Below are 19,845 nucleotides of genomic sequence, written 5' to 3'. Positions count from 1 at the left end.
CTTTGGTGTCTATTAAAGTAATTAATCATGAAGTATCAACATTAAATATTTGTAAAATGTTACATATAAAGAGAAATTTAATTATGAAAACACCCTAAAGTCAGGAATTGTTTACCTTCCTTTTTGTCTGTTTGTCCATCTGTTTGTCTGCCTGTCTGTCTGTCTATATAAGTATGTATGTATGTATCTACCTACCTATCTACCTATAGTCTATTACCTAGATCAGTGGTGGCAAACCTATGACACGTGTGTTTTTCTCTTAAGAGAAAATATATTAAAGTATCAGTTGTTTCCCTAAACTAAAACCTCATTATTCAGGTTAATTGCAGTGTTGGCACTTTGTGAATAGTAAGAGGGTGTTGGGTTGCAGTTTGGGCATTTGTTTCTAAAAGTTTCATTGTCACTGATCTGGGTGCTTTTCCACAGCAAAGGAAACAGTCAACAGAATGAAGAAACAACCTATGGAAGGGAAAACATTTTTGCAACTACTCTTCTGATAGAGGTTTTATATCTAGGCTATATAAAGAACTCAGATTAGATCTCAAAAAAGAACAATCAAAAATGGGAAAATGAAATGAGTAGATACTTCTCAAAAGAAATACAAATGGCCCTTATAGTACATGAAAAAAAGTTCATCAATTTTAACCTTTTGGGAAATGCAAATCAAAACAACTCTGAGATTTCCTCTTACTCCTGTCAGATGACTATCATCAAGAACACACACACACACACACACACACACACACACACACACACACACGCACACACCCCAGAAGCTAGTGAGCTTGTGGGGAAAAAGGAACGCTTCTCCATGATTGGTGGGAATGTAAACCAGTGCAACCACTATGGAAATCAGTATAGCAAATCCCCCTAAACTGAAATGTCTATTCAGTTCATTTGTCCACATTTTGATTGGGTTGCTTGTTTTGGAGAGGTTAATTTTTTGAGTTCTTTATATGTTCTAGATATTAGTCCTCTATCTCAAGAGTAGCTGGTGAAGATTTTCCCACTGTGTGGCTTGTCTTTTTACTCTGTTGATTATTTCCTTTGCTGCAACACTGTTTTTTTTTTTTTAAAATGAGTTTTTCTTTTCTTTTAAACCATTAACATTTCTTAGTTTTAATCATCTCTTTTGTATACAGCACAAAATTGAATTCTGTTTTGAGGTCCTACCTAAGGATCTTGCCCTTCTAATAGATTTCTTATGCTTATGTACATATATTGATAGAAAATGTATGTTTGGTCTGAATCCTATTATGTTATGCTTTCTGTGCTTATATGTAAGAGTTTAAAAAACTGGCCACCCCCCTTCCTGACTTCTTTTCTCACTGCGTGATTTCTCTCTTGCATACACTCTTATCATTGTGATGTCATCTACTGTGGGATCCTCACCAGAGCCAAGCCTGTTTCTGTGCTTCAAAAAATCAACATTTTTGTTTTATAAAGCACCAAGTCTCAAGTATTTTGTTACGGTAACAGAAACAAACACAACTGTGTTTGAAGCCTTTCTATGCTAAAAAGAGTTGAGTTGCATGTAAAAATCCTTGTCTTATTCCCTCTTATTATGAGTATCTTGTAGCTGCTATTCTTTTCTCTTCTGTACCCTCTGTTGAATGATGCTAACCATAAAACTGAACTAGCCTGATTTTTCACTCCTAGGAGTGACTTGTTCTTTTTACTTAATTGCCCAAATGATTCTTTCTCTTATTTGAATAATAATATGCTGGGTGATGTCCTAGTGTTGACCATTCAGGGTCAGTTGTCCCTATTACTGAGTAGGTTCTTCCTATCTATGGAGTCAGCTTGCTCTGCCTTTCTCCTTCTCTCCCTTCTATTTTTCCCTTCTTTTATGTCAACTTCATAAAAGCTTTTTTCTTGGTTGAAATTGTTTTAAATTCTTGTTATTTTCCACATATAGCTATAAACCATATATGGACCCACTATATGTGTATCTAACTCCTTCTAGTCCTATTTTTCCTCTATAGTTTAAAAAAATTATGTTGTTCTTTTTCCCTCCTATTTCTGTTTTACTTGTGGGTTTTTTTGTGATTTTTTAATTTCTTTGTGCTACATCCTTTCTGTGCTTTTTATGGTGTCTGTTCTTCCTTGCTTTCCTTATAGTTTAGTCTTCATTTCTGAAGTAGTTTAAAATTGTTCTTCTATCTCTTTCTTGAGTTCTGTCAATTCCTATTTCTTATTCTCCTCTCTCTTCCTAACAATTTCTTGTCTCTCTCTTCTCCAAGTTTTGATATTTTTTCCTTTATCGTTTCAATTGCTTCAATATGTTTCAAAATTTCAGTTGTAATATTATATTGCACTTTTCATTTACTTTGTCAATACTTTTTCTATTGTTTTCACTGTCTGTAGGAAGATTATAACTTCTTTGATTTTAAAAATTTTCTTTGTAGTATCTTGGGCATTTTTCTTTTTTGTTAATTGCACCTTGTAATGAGATAGATCTTTGTGATGTCTAACAGGAGGTTCTTGTGGTGGTTTTGAGGCCAGGGTAGATTTCTAGGCTGTGCAGCTCAAGGGCTCCCTCTTCTGCTGCTGTAGCAAAGACTGAACACAGGGCTTTCTGTGTGGCTCATCTCTAGGCCTTTCCCTTAGCAGCTTTGGGTTCACCAAGACTATAACCAACAAGAGACAGAGCCCTGGCTTCCAAGGTTATCTCACTTTTTCCTAGGTCCTCATATTTCCTGGCTCTTCCTAAGATCCTGTGGACCTTCTTTATATTCCTATTCCTCAATTCCTGCTCTGTTCTCTCTTTGGCAATAATTATCGACAATTTGACATTTTCTATTTTTCTCTCTGTCATTTTTTTTCCCCTTAACTTTATTGGTACATTTTAGGTATACAATAGTTACATTCATCATTGGGATCTTGTACCATTACATGAGTCTCTTGGTTCTTATTTTTTTCCCCCTTCCCTTGCCCTCCCTTCACCCCCTCCACCCTTCCCTATTTGCAAAGACCTCGTTTCCATTTTTTTCCTCTTCTCATATTTTTTCCTTTCCCTTTTTTCCCTTCCCCTACCCCTCCCAATTCCCCTGCTCTTTTAGACCTTTTCTTCCTGTTACACAATATCAGTTATACATTTTTAAAATTACAATATTAAGATATAGGAGACATTACCACAGATTTTACAGAATTTAAAAAGATATAGAAAGCATATTACAAAAATCTTTTTTGAAATAAATTTGACAACTTCTAAGAAGTAACTTAGAAGACAAATTAATGAAACTAACTCTGGAGGAAATATAAAATTTGAATAGCACCTATTAAAGAAAGTATATTCCTAGCTTGAAAACCTACCTATATGACAACACCAGGCTCATAAATATTTTAACTGATAAATTATATCAAACAATTAAAGCAGAAAAAAGAAGGAACACTTCTCCCCTCATTTTAGGAAATCAATATTGTGCTAATCCTAAAACTGGATAAAGGTAATAGAAGAAAAAAGTATGAACATAGATAGAAATTTGTTTAACAAAACAAACTCTTAGAAGTCAGATCTGGCAGGATGTAGAAAGTGGTTTTATTATAGGGATGGCAGTGTTGGTTCAGCGTTGGAAGATCCACCCCCAAAAGTCATCATTTTAACAGAGGAAAGGAGAAAGCCATATGATCCTGTCACTAGTTGGAGAAAGAGTATTGGACTAAATTCTACAGCTGTTCATGGTAAAAGCTATCAGGAGACTAGAAGTAGAACAGAACCTTCTCAACAGATCAAAGACATGTACTCCATACTTCCAACAAAAACTCCTTCTATGAATGGAGAAGATACAAAACTTTCTCCCTAAAGTGGGGAACAAGGGCATATATGCCTACTCTTCATCTGTCCATTAGACTTTGAAACATAGGTCTAAACCAAAATAGTCTGGCAATAAAATGACACAACTAGGATAGGATTGATATGGCAGAAGCAAAATCTTTATATGAAGATGAAATGGTCATCTACAGAGAAAATACTAAGAAATCTCTAGGAGCCCCTAGAACTTGTACTTGAATTTAGCAGGATTAGAAAACACAAGTTATATATAAAAATTCAGGTCTGTGTATACTTGCTATAAATGAAGAACTGGATATTGAAATTTTAAAGTTATGTAGGAGTACAAAGGACCCAGAAAAGCCAAAAACAAAAACAAAAACAGTGTTGGAAGATGTTTAGCACCCAATTTTAAGACTTCTTCTAAAGCTACAGTAATCAAGGCAGTGTTGGTGTAAGGAAAGACATATAGATCATTTGAATAAAACAGAGAATCTAGGACTAGAACCATACATATATGGTCCACTAAGTTTTGAAAGATTATTTAACATTAGCATTTTATAGAATATAAACTCGATTTAAGAACTGAGGAAGAGATAGTGTCTTTAGCAAACAGCACTAGAACACCTGGTATCCGTATATAAAAAATTAACCTCAACCCTTTATTTCCATACATGAAAATAACTTGAAGGGATCTATGAACCTAAATAAGAAAGCCTAAAAGTATAAAACTTTAAGAAGAAATTATAAGGGAAAATATTTATGAATTCAGGGTAGGCAAGAACTACCTAGAATACAAAAATCATGATGTATAAAAGAAAAAAATTGATGAGATTCCATCAAAATTTAGAACTTTAAATGACATCATTAAAATGAAAAGTAGTCCTTAAACAGACCATATTTACAATGCATATAACCTATGAGCAGAATATATCAAGAATTCTTAGAGCTCATTAACAGACAACCCAATTAAAATGTAGACATAAGAAGATGATAAATAGCCAGTATAGCACAAGGAATGGTGTGCAACTCTAGAATCAGAAAAATACTAATCAGTACAATAATGAGATTGAATTTTGCACTCATTAGGGAGATGCAGTCAAAAGTTTTAAAAGCCTTGTCATGACTTTTTCTTTTTGTTGGATTCTCCCCCTTTGAGTTTAATTTGTCACCACCAATGGATTCATTCTGCTGGGTTTCCTGGGGTTGTGATCCTCATTGTCTTTTCCTAGGGTATTGTCTAAAATTTTTTGGAGTGCCAGTTTGGTATTCATGAAGTTCCTGAGGTGCTCTTTATCATGAAAGCATCTTATTTCTCCATCAATTTTGAAAGATAGTTTTGCAGGGTACATCAGTCTGAGTTGGAGGCTGTTTTCCTTTAGTGCTTGAAATACATCACTCCAAGCTCTTCTTACATTGAGAGTTTGCATTGAGAAGTCTGCTGTGATTCTGATGGGCTTTCCTTTGTATGTGATTTGTTTCTTTTCTCTCACTGCTTGTAGAATTTTATTCTTCTGTTGGATTTCTGGAATCCTAACTATTATATGCCTATGTGTAGATTTTTTTTTGATGAAGGTTAGCTGGAGTCCTATATGCCTCACTTATCTGTATGTCAAGTTCTTTTCCCCTCCTTGGGAAGTTTTCTGCCATCACTTCTGTGAAGAGTTTTTTTATGTCATCTGCACTCTCTCCTGTTTCTTCATTGACTCCAATCAGTCTTATGTTATTCTTCTTTGCATCGTCTAGCAGCTGCTGGATTGATTTCTCCTGTTCCCTTACAATTTTAAAGCAATTTTTCTTTTCCTCCTCACTAATTGCAATCTTATCTTCTATAAGTGAAATTCTATCCTCACATTGGTTCATTCTGCTGCGCAGACTTTCGATGGAGTTTTTAATCTCTTGGAAATCTGTTTGTATCTGTTTTATGGATTGCATTTCTTTCCTATGTTGGGATTCCAGCATGTTCCCCAGATCCTCTATTTTTTTATCTGTGTTCTCTCTAGATTTATTAATCATGTCTTGCACCATGAGCACAATCTTTGCTGTTATCTGAGTAAGTATTTCTGATTTCATTTTTCCCAGATCCTCTTTTGTTGCCAGTTCAGAGAGTCCAGGTGGTTGAGTATCAGAGTGTTCCATCTTGTTTCCCTTTGGGGTTGCTCTAGGTGATCCAGAAGTCTGTTTTTGAGGCTTGTTTATGTGTCTTCTCATTTCCACGGGGGGTGGGGTGGTGGTGGTGGTGCTTCTGGCACCCACTCAGCTCACCTTCTGTGCCCTAGGAGCTTGGGATGGCAGCAGGGGAGCTTCCTTCCGGGTGCTGGGACCCGGCTTCCTTCTTGGCCCTAGGAGCCTGGGATGGAGGCGGGAGAGCTTCCTTCCAGGTGCTGGGACTGGCTGAGCTTCCTCTCTGTCATTTTCTTGAAAAATAAAGCTTGCAATTTTATTTTCCATTTTCTTGCTCCTCTTTATAACGAGATGGTTCAACACTCAGTTGTTGCTGTGTTCTTTCCAAGATCAGAATTCTTCTGTGTTGCTTATTCATGAGAATCAGAATCAATATAATGTAGTTCTTTTTCAATATGAAATGTCATTTCCATTTCTCAGACCCAAAAATGTATTTCAAAACCACAAGTGAGGTGATGAGTAGCAGTTATTTTTAAAGAAATACAGAATAAGAATTCAGACCAAAATAGGTAACATTTCAGACTTTGGGAATGCAAAGAATGCATACTTTTTTCTATGAAAATTAACATAGAATCTGGTAAGTAGGGAATTAACTTTTTAAGTTGTGATATAATTCACATAAATTTTAGAGTGTGTAATCCAGTGGTTTTTAGTTTATTTAGAAAGTTATACAATATGTTTTATTTCAATTTCTCCATACCCCCCCCCCCCCCAAGCCCTACACCCATTAATGGTCACTCCAGACTCCCTTCTTCTGAGCTCTGGCCTCCAAGATCTACTTTTTATCACTATGGATTTGCCTATCCTGGATGCTCTCTTCTTTTCTTTTCTTTCTTTTCTTTTTTTCTTCTTTTCTTTTCTTTTCTTTCCTTTCTTTTCCTCCCTCCCTCCCTTCCTTCTTTCCTCTCTTTCTTTCTCAGTCTTTCTTTCTTTTCTTTCTTTTTTTTGAGACAGAGCCCTGCTGTATAGTCTAAGCTATACTTGAACTCACTATATAGTCCTGGCTGGCCTCAAAATCACAGCAAGCCTCCTGTCTCAGCCGCCTAAGGGCTGGGATTACAGCTGCGCATCATGATGCTCAATTCTGGATATTTCATATGTATGGAATTATATAGCATGTGTCCTTTGTTATCTGGGTTCTTTGTATTAGCATGATAGTTTTTAAGGTTCTCTTAGTTACAGTGCATTTATGGTGGGATAATATTCCATTGTGTGGATATGCCACTTTATTTGAACTATGCTGTTATGAACATTCATGTACAAGTTGCTGTGTAAACCTGTGCTTTCTGTTCTCTTGGATATATTACTAGGGGTGTAATTGCTGGGTCATATGATAAATTTATGTTTAACTTTTTGGGTAATCATCAAACTGTTTCCAAAGTGTTTCTGTTATTTTATATTCCTACCAGCAATGTTTGAGGGTACCAATTTCTCCATATTCTGAAATATCCATGCATCCTCTTCTCTCTCTGTTCCTCCCTTCCTTCCTTCCTTCCTTCCTTCCTTCCTTCCTTCCTTCCTTCCTTCTTTTCTCTTTCTTCTGACACCCCAACTGGTGTGAAGTCCTAACTCAAAGTTTTGATTTGCATTATAACTAATGATGTTGAACATCTTCTTATGTGTTTCTTGGCCATTTGTATATCTTCTTTGAGGAAAAGTTTATTTAGATTATTTTGGGTGCTTGTTTCTTAGCAAATATATGACTTGAAATATTTTCTTCCATTCTATAAATGTTTTTTATTTTTTGAAGGGTTAACATTTTTAATTTTAATGAAGTCCAATTTATCCATTCTCTTTTGTTTATGATTTGGTGTCATATTTGTGATTACAAGGTCACAGAGATTCATGCCTATATCCTCTTTTAAGAATTTTGTACTTTAGTTCTCATATTTAGATTTTTAATCCACTTAATTTAATTTTTTGTATATGAGGTGACATAGGGATCCAAATTTATTTTTTCACATGTGGAAATTCAATTGTTCAAGAACTATTTATTGAAGACATTATTCTTTTCCCTATTAAATTATCTTGGTACCCTTGTTGAAGAGCAGTTGTTGATAGGCACGTGGTATTTTATTTAATTCTAATATCCCAGTGATCTGTATTTCTGTCATTGTGCCAGAACTATGCTTTCATAATTATTGTTGCTTGGTAGTAAGTACTGTCATGCACTATGACGTACTTATCAGCCTAATGGCATTTTGGTCAGTGATTGTGTGCATAGGTCTATATCACCTAATGATGTCCTAGCCATCTTAGCTTGTGCAAATTCACTCGGATGTTTTGCACAATGATGAAATTATTTAAAAACACATTTCTTAGAATGTATCCCTGTTATTAAGCAACACATGACTACACTGATAACAGGAAATGTGAATCTTTCAACTTTGCTTTTCTATTTCAAGATTCTTTTAGCTTTTCTGGATTTCTTGTATTTTCATACAAATTTTAAAATCAACTTTTCACTTTCTGCAAAATGATACTAGGGAATTTATAAGTTTCTCAGTTGCTAGGACTAAATATCAGACACCTACAACTTAAAGAAAGAGAAGTTTATTTTTGCTCTCGGTTTCTGAAGGTTCAGTTCATGGTCACTGTTTTCAAAGCAGGAACATGGTAGAAGGGAGGTGGAGCAAAGCTGTTCATTCCAGGGTAGCTGGGAAGAAGAGCACAGGGCAGAGCACAGGAAGAGATGCATCCTCCAAAGCCCGGTGACGCCCCTCCTACACCTGTGCCGCCTCCGGACAGCGCTTTCAGCATTGGACATCACTGAGTTAACCCACTGGGGAGTACAGTGCCCACATCATCCAAACACCTCTGCAGGAGGCCCTTCATCCACTCAGTCTGACCATTAAGATTAACTGGCAGGGGATTTAGCTCAGTGGTTCTGCAGCGCCGCCTGCCTCGCAAGAGCAAGGTCCCAAGAGTTCGATCCCCCGGCGCGCGCGCGCGCACACACACACACACACACACACACACACACACACACACACACAAAGATTAACTGGCACACAAAGGATTCTAGGAATACTTACATGTGTTTGGAAAGTATTGCCATTTAGCAACTTGTCTTCCTATTTATGAACCGTTTTCCATTTATTTAGCTTTTCTGTAATTCTTTAAACATATTTTGTAGTTTCAAACTATATGACACTTCTTTTGTTAAAGTTTTATTCTTTTTGAAGATATTATAGATACAATTGTTTTCTTAATTTCAGTTTTGGATTGTTCATTTCACGTATACAAGAATATTGATTTTTGTACTTTTTTTTTTTTGGTACCGGGGTAGAAATTGGGACCTTGTGCTTGCGAGGCAGACGGCAGAACCACTGAGCTAAATCCCCGGCCCTGATTTTTGTACTTTGATCTTATGTCCTGCAACCTTGCTAAACTTACTGGAGCTAATAAATTTTCAGTTGATTTCTTAGAGTTTTTCTATAAAGGTCGTATCACCAGTGGATAAAGATAGTTTTAGTGCTTTCTTTCCAGTTTGAATGCCTTTTATTTCATTTTCTTGCTTATTTCTCTGGATAGAACCTTCAGCGGAATGCTGGATAGCAGTGGTTAGAAGAAACATCCTTTCCCTCTTATAGTAGTGAGAGGGTTCCAGTGTTTCATTATTAAGTATGCTGCACTATGTCAGATTACGGATAAAATTGATTTTTAATAAACAGAAGTTATGATATATGGGCTCCAAAGTTCTCAGTTTGTCTTTGTTTTTTAAAAAAGTTCCAAAACCATAGCAATCTCAGTGTTTTGCTGTCCATTGTTAAAAACAAATCAGTAGAGGTCTGCTCTTAGAATCTGTGCTGCCTTCTTTTTCTTCTCTCCTTCTCTTCTCCCTCCATCTCTTCCTCCCTCTCACTTCCTACTTTTCTCCCTCTCCCTCCCCTCTTATTTTTTTGGGTACCAATGCTTGCATGCTTGCGTGGTGCCGCTGAGCTACATCCCAGCCCCAGCTACATCCCCAGCCCCACCCTCCCTTCTTTATTTCTTTCCCAGTGTAAGATTCATGTCAACTTTTGTTTTACTTTCTGGAAGATAAAAGTTTTGCAGATTTCATAGACCTTTGTTGAATTTCTATTAAATTTCTATTTTTCTAAATTTCTATTCTAACAATTGATTTAGAGTTTTAGATCAATAATTTAATCATTGACATTTTGTGAATACTGGATGACAGAATCTTTTGGCATGGGAACAACAGACACAAAATGGTCTCCAATATTGCAAGCACACACACTCTTGCAAGGCAAAGCTTTGTTGGGTAGTGAAACTTCAGCTGAATTGTGACCTCAGCTGAAGGAAGCCAGCATTGATTAAGAGAAGAACCAAGTGCTTACAAATCAGGGGGCAGCTGGTTTTTATAGATTGGTTGTGGTGGGGGTAAAGCTTGGTAGTTTCTATTGGGCAGGTGCACAGTTCCAAATGATATTTCTTCTTGTGACCTCCTTGTGAAGGTGGTTGTGGTCAACTTGTCCTAGAAATTGGCGAGTTACTCTTGTAGCTGTGGCATCATTCTGTGCAAACATGTTGGCCTTGTGGTTTTTCCTGGTTTTTCTTATAATAGGTGTGAAGGACTTTAGGTGCCTGGGCTATTGCAGCTGCTGAAGAAGTACAAAATTTGGAACAGAGAAGAGGTTAAGAGAGAAAGAAAAGAAACACACCTCAGTTCTAATGGATAATAGGCCAAATTAACCCTCTGTTATAGTCTTGGACAAAACATTTAAAAAATGATCAAAATGTTTTGTTTAGAGCTGAGTAGAGTTTGATGGAAGAGTAAGACAGCAAAGGGCACAGATACAGTTGAATACAGAGATCTCAAGCCTTTTGCCCCATTTTAGTCACCTATCAGGTATCTGTAGGCAAAAGCGAAGAGTCTCCAAAAGCACCCTTCAAGTTTCTACAATGTCCTAGGCAGCTTAGATCATAACACACACTTTAGAGATGTTACCAACAGCAAAGCCAGTGAGAAACCAATAATGTAGTAGATAGCTACAAGACTCCCAAAATGAGTGCTCCTTCTGTCTACTAAGAGTAAGTGAAATGAAAGGGTTTATCTAGGTGTTTTCCTTGGTAATAGTTCCCTCATTCTGTGGAAATATTCTGCTTCTGTGCTCTTATCAGTGTGCTGGGTCAGCTCTGTGGGAAACACAAGGGCAGAAAGACAACAGGCCCTGCTATAGAGGGTGAGGGTTTGCCGTACCCAGGGGCTATGGCTTGTCTGGACTTCCGTCATATCGTAGTGGCCCCAGATTGTCTCAGAACAGTGTTAACTTTTAAGTAGTTCACAAGAAAGTGTACTAAAATAATAAAAGCTGTTATTTTTTAAGGAAATTCAATATTAATAGTGGTATCATTAAAATATGATAATCTGGAACTACTTAACTAGAATTTATTGTCTATTCTTTACATTGTAAAATAATTTCACCTTATATCAATTTAAATAATTTAATATGAATATCTTAAGCAAAAACAGAGTATCAAATAATAAAATTTTATGGACTTACCTCAGTTTTGCAATTATTTTCCAAAGTGTGTTTTTTTTACCCCCCCCCACTTTTTATGAAATATTTTAATGCTGATCCCCAAAATTGTACCTTTTGACCTAAAATATGTAGTATTTTTAATCTAAAAATGTGAGTATTTTTAATAAGGGTAAAAAACCCAATCACAGTATCATTAATATCTAAATTATTTTTTCTCTCAGTTCTTCCCATTGCCGTGCTATACCCAACTTCGCCACCAGGGGTGCTCATGGCTATGTGATTCTCCTTTTCTCTAAATCCGTGTTGTCCTTTAAGGTCCAATACCATATTCTCTGTCCGCCTGTGAGATTGATTGCCTGAAGAGTGGCTCCTCCAAAATGAAATTTTTGTAAGTTAAAAAACATGCACCGAGATTTGAAAACTTTGTATAAAAAAGAATGCAAGATCTCATTAACATTTTTACAACAATTGTATGTTGGAATGATAAGATTCTGAATACTGCATATTGAGTAAAATAAAATATACCATTAAAACGGATTTTACTTGTTTCATTTACCTTTTAAAAATGAAAGTCTTAGAAAATGGGCCTATATTCCCACTGAGTGTTGGTGTCTCAGATTTTTTTGTGTGTGTCTGGAACTGATGATTTTGTCTGGCTTTGAAATTTAAAAGGCAACTCATTTTGATTTTATTGTAGTATTTCTTTTTTTTGGTATTGTAGTATTTCTTATGATGGAAATGTTATTTCCTAGTGACATTTTTTATTTGCTGTGTTTTGAAAGTAGCAAAAGTAGTATTTTTATTTAAAAATGCAGCTGAATGCAGTTTGTGATTTTGTTTTCTTTACTGAGGGAGAATTCACCTATAATGTTTTTCATATTTACAGTGTACAATTTGATATTTTATATATGTATACGTTGTGAAATTAATTCACAATAAAGCTAATTAATACACTCACGAACTCACATAGTTATCTTTAACTGAAACATTTAAGACTTACTCTGTTAGTAGTATTCAAGTATACAATACATTGTTATTAATTATGGTCACTATCCTGCACAATAGATCTCTGGAATCTATTCATCTTGTACAAATAAAACTTATACTGTTTGACCAGCATTGCCTCGCTTCCCCTCTCCTTTCCAGCTCCTGGAACCCTCCATTCATTCTACTCTCTGCTTCTCTGAGTTCAACTTTTTTGAATTCTTCATGTAAGTGAGACCATGTAGCATTTATCTTCTTGCACATGGTTTATCTCACTTACCATAATGTTATCCAGGTTCATCCACGTTGTCAAACACAACAGAATCTCCTTCTTTTTAAAAGCTTCATAATATTCTACTGTGTGTGTGATTTTTTTTTTTTTTTACCCATTCTTCAGTTGATGGACACTTAGGTTGATTCCATGTCAATAATAGTATAGTGAATATTGGGGAAGAGATATGTTCATCAGCATAATGGTTTCATTCCCTGTAGATGTATATCCCAAAGTGAGTGTGTTAGTTAGAAAAACAGAATATAAAATATATGCACAATTATGCAAGGGATTTATTAGCCAGACTTGCAGGATCAGAAGGAGAGCAGTCCTAAAGGCCATCTGTGGAATCAGGTAGAAGAAACAGTGAAGACCGGAGCTCATCCAATCAAAAAGGGCAGACTTCCTCCTCCTTCTTTTTTAGCTTTTTTTCCTATTTTCTAATGTGTGTGGATTGTTTATTGTTAGACTATAGAAATGCTACTTAAAAAAATAGTATTGGGGATTGAATTGAACCCAGGGCCTTGCACATGCTAGGCAAGCTTTCTACCACAAGCCACACTCCCAGCTGGTCATGGCATACATACCTGTAATCCAGCTACTTGGGATGATGAAGCAGGAGGATCATAAGTTCAAGGTCAGCCTGGACAGTTTATCAAGTCCCTGTGCCAAATAAAAATTTAAAAAGTGCTGGCAATGTACCTTGGTGCAGAGGACTTGCCTAGCAAGTAAAAGGCTCTATACTCAATGCCTAACACTGCAAAAAGGGAAAAAAGAAAACTAGTGATTTTTTTGGTACGTTGATTTTATGTCCTCAGATTTTATGGAGTTCATTTATTAGTTCTAACATTTTTTTGAAGTCTTTAGGATTTCTATATATAAGATCATGTCACTGTAAACAAAAGACAATTTTACTTCTTTCTTTCTAATTTGGCTGTCTTTTCTTTATTTTGCTCGTCTAATCATTTTACACAGGACTTCAGAACTATGTTGAGTAGAAGTGGTAAAAGTGGACACGCATCATTTTTCTGATCTTACAGGAAAAGCTTTTAGCTTGTAACCATAATGTGTGATATTATCTGTGGAGGTCACCATATATAGCCCATATTGTGTTGAGGTATAATGCCTCTATTCTTAATTCACTGAGAGTTTGTATCATGAAGGGATGTTGAATTTTTCCATTGCCTTTTCTATATCTATTGAAATGATCATATGATTTTATCCTCTATCTTGTCACTGTGGTGTATCACATTTATTTATTTGCATACGTTGAACCAACCTTGGTTACCAGGCAGGAGGAAGTTCTTGATCGAGGTTTGCTAGTATTTTGTTGAGAATTTTTGCACCGGTGGTCATCAGAGATGTTGGCTTGCACTTTCCTTGTCTAAATTTGATGACAGGATGAGGGTGGTTTCATAGAATGAGTTTGGGATAGCGGGGTCAAATGGGATTTCGAGTCCTAGTTCTTTGAGGTATCTCCATACTGATTTCCACAGTGGTTGCACCAGTCTACACTCCCACCAGCAGTGGAGCAGGGTTCCTCTTTCCCCACAGCCTCGCCAGCAAAGAATTAAAAGAATCATACCACAGTGATATATGTGCACCCATGTTCATAGCAGCACAGTTTGTGATCGCTAAAACTTGGAAACAGCCCAAATGCCCATCAACTGGAGACTGGATAAAGAAAATGTGGTTTTTTTAATGAAATGGAGTACTACTTAGCCACCAAAAATGAAAAATTAAAGACATTTATAGCTAAATGGATGCACATTGAGGTGATACTCTTAAGTGAAATAAATAGGACACACATGTATAAATACTGAATAGTTTCTCTGGTGTGAGAAACTGAAAGTGTAAATAAGGACTCAAATGTATAATAGGTAATGTGAAATACGAAGAAAAGGGGCAAAAGAGAAGGGAGTGGGAGGGGTAGGGGAAAGGAAAGAAGAGTATGGAATTAATATGAGAAAATGGAAAAATAGGAACAAAATCTTTGTAAATAGGGAGGAATGGAGGGGTTGTAGGGAGGGCTGGGCAAGGGTGAAAAATAAGAACCAAGAGAGACTATGTAAAGGTGCAAAAACGATGAATGGTATACCTAAAATGTACCAATGATTAGAATGAATAATCGATAATGAAAAATAGGGAAAAGGTCCAAAGGGGTAGGGGTAGTGGGAGGGGTAGGGGAAAGGAAAGAAGGGAAAGGAAAAATGCTGCGAAATGGAAAAAATGGAAATAAAGTCTTTGTAAATAGGGAAGGTGGAGGGGGTGAAGGGAGGGCTAAGAATGGGGAAAAAATAAGAACCAAGATGCATCATGTAAAGGTACAAGTTCCCAGTGAGAAATGTAATTGTGTTGTATACCTAAAATGTACCAATAAAAGAATTAAAAAAAAATGAGTTTGGGAGTGTTCCCTCTCCTTCAGTGTTTTGAAAGTTTGAGGTTGATTGGTGTTAGTTTTTATTTGTTTAGTTGCTAATGACTTCTACCAGGTTCTGGGATTTTCTTTGTTAGAAAGCTTTTGATTACTGTCCCAAACTTCTTATATGTTATGTTCTATGCAAATTTTCTGTTTCTTTGTAATTCAGTCTTTTATGTTTCTAGGGATTCACCAGTTTTACCTTCCTTCTCTTATATATTAAAGACTCTAAAATCCTACCTACACTAATTCTCCTCCAATGTCTTCAAATAGTTATTTTTAAATATGGTACTGTGTCTAGGTTTTATAATTGATGCCAGAGTCCCCATTACGCTGCTATTTGAAGCCCTTTGCATTTTCTTTTTTTTTTAAATTAATTTTATTTGTACATTTTATTGGTACACTTCAGGTATACAATTCGTTTATATTTATCATTGGGTGTTTGTACCTGTACATGATGTATCTTGGTTCTTATTTTTTTCCCCATTACCTGTGCACCCTTCACCCCCTCCACCCTTCCTTATTTACATAGATTTCATTTCCATTTTTTTTTCTTTTCTCATAGTTTTTCCTTTCCCTCTTTTCCTTTCTCCTTCTCCTCCCTTCACTCCTTCGTCTTTGGACCTTTTTTCGTATTTCAAGTTATCAATTATTCATTTTAATCATTTTAACTCTTGTTTACACTATCACTTTCTCACACTAGTGAAACTATACAGTATTTACACATATGAGTCCTATTTATTTCACTTAAGAGTATGGCCTCGATATGCATCCATTTAGCTATAAATGACTCTAGTTTTTTGTTCTTTATGGCTGAGTAGTACTCTGTTTTATAAAAAACCCCCACATTTTCTTTATCCAGTTTCCAGTTGATGGGCATTTGGGGAGTTTCCAAACTTTAGCTATTACAAACTGTGCTGCTATAAACATGGGTGCACATATATCACTGTAGTATGATTCTTTTAATTCTTTTGGGAAGATACCCAGCAGGGGAATAGCTGGGTCAAATGGGACCTCTAGTCCTAGTTCTTTGAGGTATCTCCATACTGACTTCCACAGTGGTGGCACAAGTCTGCACTCCCACCAGCAATGGAGAAGTGTTCCTTTCTCCCTACAACCCCACCAGCATTTTTTATTTGTTGATTTCTTGATAGCAGTCATTCTTTCTGGGGTGAGGTGGAAACCCAGTGTTGTTGTTTTCATCTGCATCTCTCGAATGATGAGTGATGTTGAACATTTTTTCATATATTTGTTTGCTGCTTTTACTTCTTTATCTGAGAAATGTCTGTTCATTTCAGATGCCCATTTTTGAACTGGGTCTTTGAATTTGGGGGATCTGATTTTTTTCAATTCTGTATATATTCTAGATAGTAGTCCTTTGTCTGAGGTACAGCTGCTAAACTTTTTTTCCCATATTGTAGGTTGTCTGTTAGCTCTGTTGGTGGTTTCTTTTGCAGTGCAGAAACTTTTTAATTAGATGAGATCCCAGTTATTGATTCTTTTGGCTAGTTCTCGTGCTGTTGAGATTTTGTTCATGAAGACTTTTCCTATGCCAATGTCTTCAAGAGTTCTACCTAACTTCTCTTCCAGCAAGTTTAGTGTTTCTGTCTTAATATTTAGATCTTTAATCCACTTTGATCTTAGTTTAGTGCATGGTGATAGGTATGGGTCTAGTTTTAAACTTTGGCAGGTTGAAATCCAGTTTTTCCAACACCATTTATTAAATAGGCTATCTTCCCTCCAATGATGGTGGTTGGCTCCTTTGTCAAAGATGAGGTGGCTGAGCATCTCTGGAGGTGTTTCTGCATCTTCTAATCTACTCCACTGATCCTCAGGTCTGTTTCTTTGCCAGTACCATGCTGATTTTATCACAGTAGCTTTGTAGTATAGTTTCAAGTTGGGGATTGTGATACCCCCAGCCATGTCTCTGTTGCTTAGAATTGCTTTAGCTATTCTAGGTCTCTTACAGTTCCAAATAAATTTTTGGATTGTTTTCTCCAGTACTGTGAAGTATATTGTTGGAATTTCAATTGGCATTGCATTGAATCTATATAGCAGTTTTGGAAGTATGGCCATTTTCACTATATTTGTTCTTCCTACCCAGGAACAAGGGATGTCCTTCCATTTTCTTGTATCCTCTTCGATCTCTTTTTTCAGAGTGCTGTAGTTTTCAGTGTAGAGGTTTTTTGCTTCTTTTGTTAGACTGATTCCTAGATATTTCATTTTTTTTGATGCTATTGTAAAAGGAATTGTTTCCCTAATTTCTCTTTCAGTGAGTCTGTTATTTGTGTACAAGGAGGCTATTGTTTTTTGAGTGTTGACCTTGTATCCAGCTACTCTACTGCATCTGTCAATTAAGTCTAGAAGTCTTCTGGTGGAATTTTTTTTGGTCTTCTATGTAAAGTATCATATCATCAGCAAATAATGACAGTTTCACTTCTTCTTTTCCTATCTTTATTCCTTTTATTTCTTTCTCTTTTCTAATTGCTATGGCTAATATTTCCAGAACTATTTTGAACAGGAGTGGTGATAGTGGCCATCCTTGTCTTGTTCCTGATTTTAGCATGAAAGTTTTCAGTTTTTGACCATTTAGTATGATGTTGGCTGTTGGTTTTTCATAGATAGCCTTAATCAGGTTAAGATAAAGACCTTCTACTCCAATTGTCTGTAGGGTTTTTTTTTTTTTTATCATGAATGGGTGTTGGATTTTGTCAAATGCTTTTTCTGCATCTATTGAGATGATCATATGGTTTTTGTCCTTGACTCTGTTAACGTGGTGTATTACATTTATTGATTTATGAATGTTGAACCATCCTTGCATCCCTGGGATAAATCTGACTTGGTCAGGGTGTATGATCTTCTTGATGACCCTCTGTATTCTGTTTGTCAGTATCTTGTTGAGGATTTTTGCATCTATGTTCATTAGGGAGATTAGCCTGTAGTTCCCTTTTTGGGTTGGGTCTTTCTCTGGTTTTGGAATCAAAGGAACACTTGCTTCCAGGAATGAATTTGGAAGTATTGCTTCCCTTTCAATTTCCTTGATGAATTTAAAAAGTAATGGCGATAGTTCTTCTTTAAATGTCTTGTAAAATTCAGCAGTGCAGCCATCCAGACCTGGGCTTTTCTTTGTTGGTAAATATTTTACTACATTTTCAATTTCATTCACTGTAATTGGGGTGTTTAGAATTTCTGTATCTTCTTCATTTAACTTTGGCAATTTGTATTTATCTAGGAATCTGCCCATTTCTTCTGTGTTTTCCATTTTACTGGAGTAGAGGTTCTTGAAGTAGGTATTGATGATCGTCTGGATTTCTGTTGGATCTGTTGTGACTTCACCTTTTTCAATCTTAATTGCATGTATTTGTGCCTTTTCTTTCCTTTTTTTGATAAAGTTGGCTAAAGGTTTATCGATTTTATTTATTCTTTCAAAAAACCCACTCTTTGATTCATTAATTTTTTGTATCATTCTCTTAGTCTCCATTGCATTGATTTCTGTCCTAATCTTTATAATTTCCTCTCTTGTATGAGCTTTGGATTCATTATGCTCTTCTTTTTCTAGGAGCTTGAGCTTCTGCATTAGGTTATTTATGTGAGTTTTCTCTGTTTTCCTAATATGGGCACTCACTGCTATGAATTTCCCAGGTAGAACTGCTTTCATTTTGTCCCATAGATTCCTGTATGTGTACTGGCATTTTCATTTACTTGTAGAAAATGTTTAATTTCTTCTTTAATTACTTCTGTGACCCATTGGTTGTTCAAGAGGGTATTATTCAGTTTCCATGTGTCTGTTGGGGTTTTGTGGTTTCTTATGTTATTGATCTCCAATTTTATTGCACTATGGTCTGATAATATACAGGGGATAACTTCAATTCTTTTACATTTACTTAGCTATGTCCTATGAGCTAGCATGTGGTCTATTCTGGAGAATGACCCGTGTGCGGCTGAAAAGAATGTGTATTCTGATTTTGTGGGGTGGAACACTCTGTAAACATCTATTAAGTCCATTTGTTCAATAGCTTGGTTCAGTTCTAGAATTTCTTGTGAACTTTTTGTCTAGATGATCTGTCTTTTTGTGATAGTGGGGTATTGAGGTCCCCTACTACAACTGTGTTAGTGTTTATTTCATTTTTCATGCCTATTAATATTTGTTTTGTATAGTTGGGGGCATTCGTATTTGGTGCATATATATTTAGGATTGTCATCTCTTCCTCTTGGATTGTTCCCTTCACAAAGATGTAGTGACCATCTTTGTCTCTCTTGATTAGTTTTGGTTTGAAATCTACTTTGTCTGCAAATAAGATTGCTACCCCTGCTTTCTTCTGGGTTCCTGTGGCATGGAGAACTGTTTTCCACCCTTTTACTTTCAGTCTATGAGCTTCTTTTTGAGTTAGGTGTATTTCTTGTATACAGCATATTGTTGCATTTTCCTTTTTAATCCATTCTTCCAGTCTATTTCTTTTGATTGGTGACTTGAGGCCATTAACATTGAGGGTTATAATTGACAGATATTGATTTATCCTTGTCATGATGTTTTACTGTTGTTGGCTCTTTTATTTCTTATTTTTCCCCCTTTCCCTTTAGTGTCTTACCTTGCCTGGTGGCTTCCCTCTGTTGGGCCTCATGGAGTTGTGGCCTTCATTGCTTTTTTCTAGGATATTGTTTAGAATTGCTTGTAGTGCTGGTTTGGTGTTCATGAAATTTCTCAGGTGTTCTTTGTCGTGGAAGTATC

This window comes from Heterocephalus glaber, unplaced genomic scaffold (genome assembly GCF_053883595.1).
Source record: "Heterocephalus glaber isolate CG9 unplaced genomic scaffold, H.glaber_assembly_v1.0 deba00001608, whole genome shotgun sequence".
NCBI lineage: Eukaryota > Metazoa > Chordata > Mammalia > Rodentia > Bathyergidae > Heterocephalus > Heterocephalus glaber.
This window is presented reverse-complemented; position numbering follows the sequence as displayed.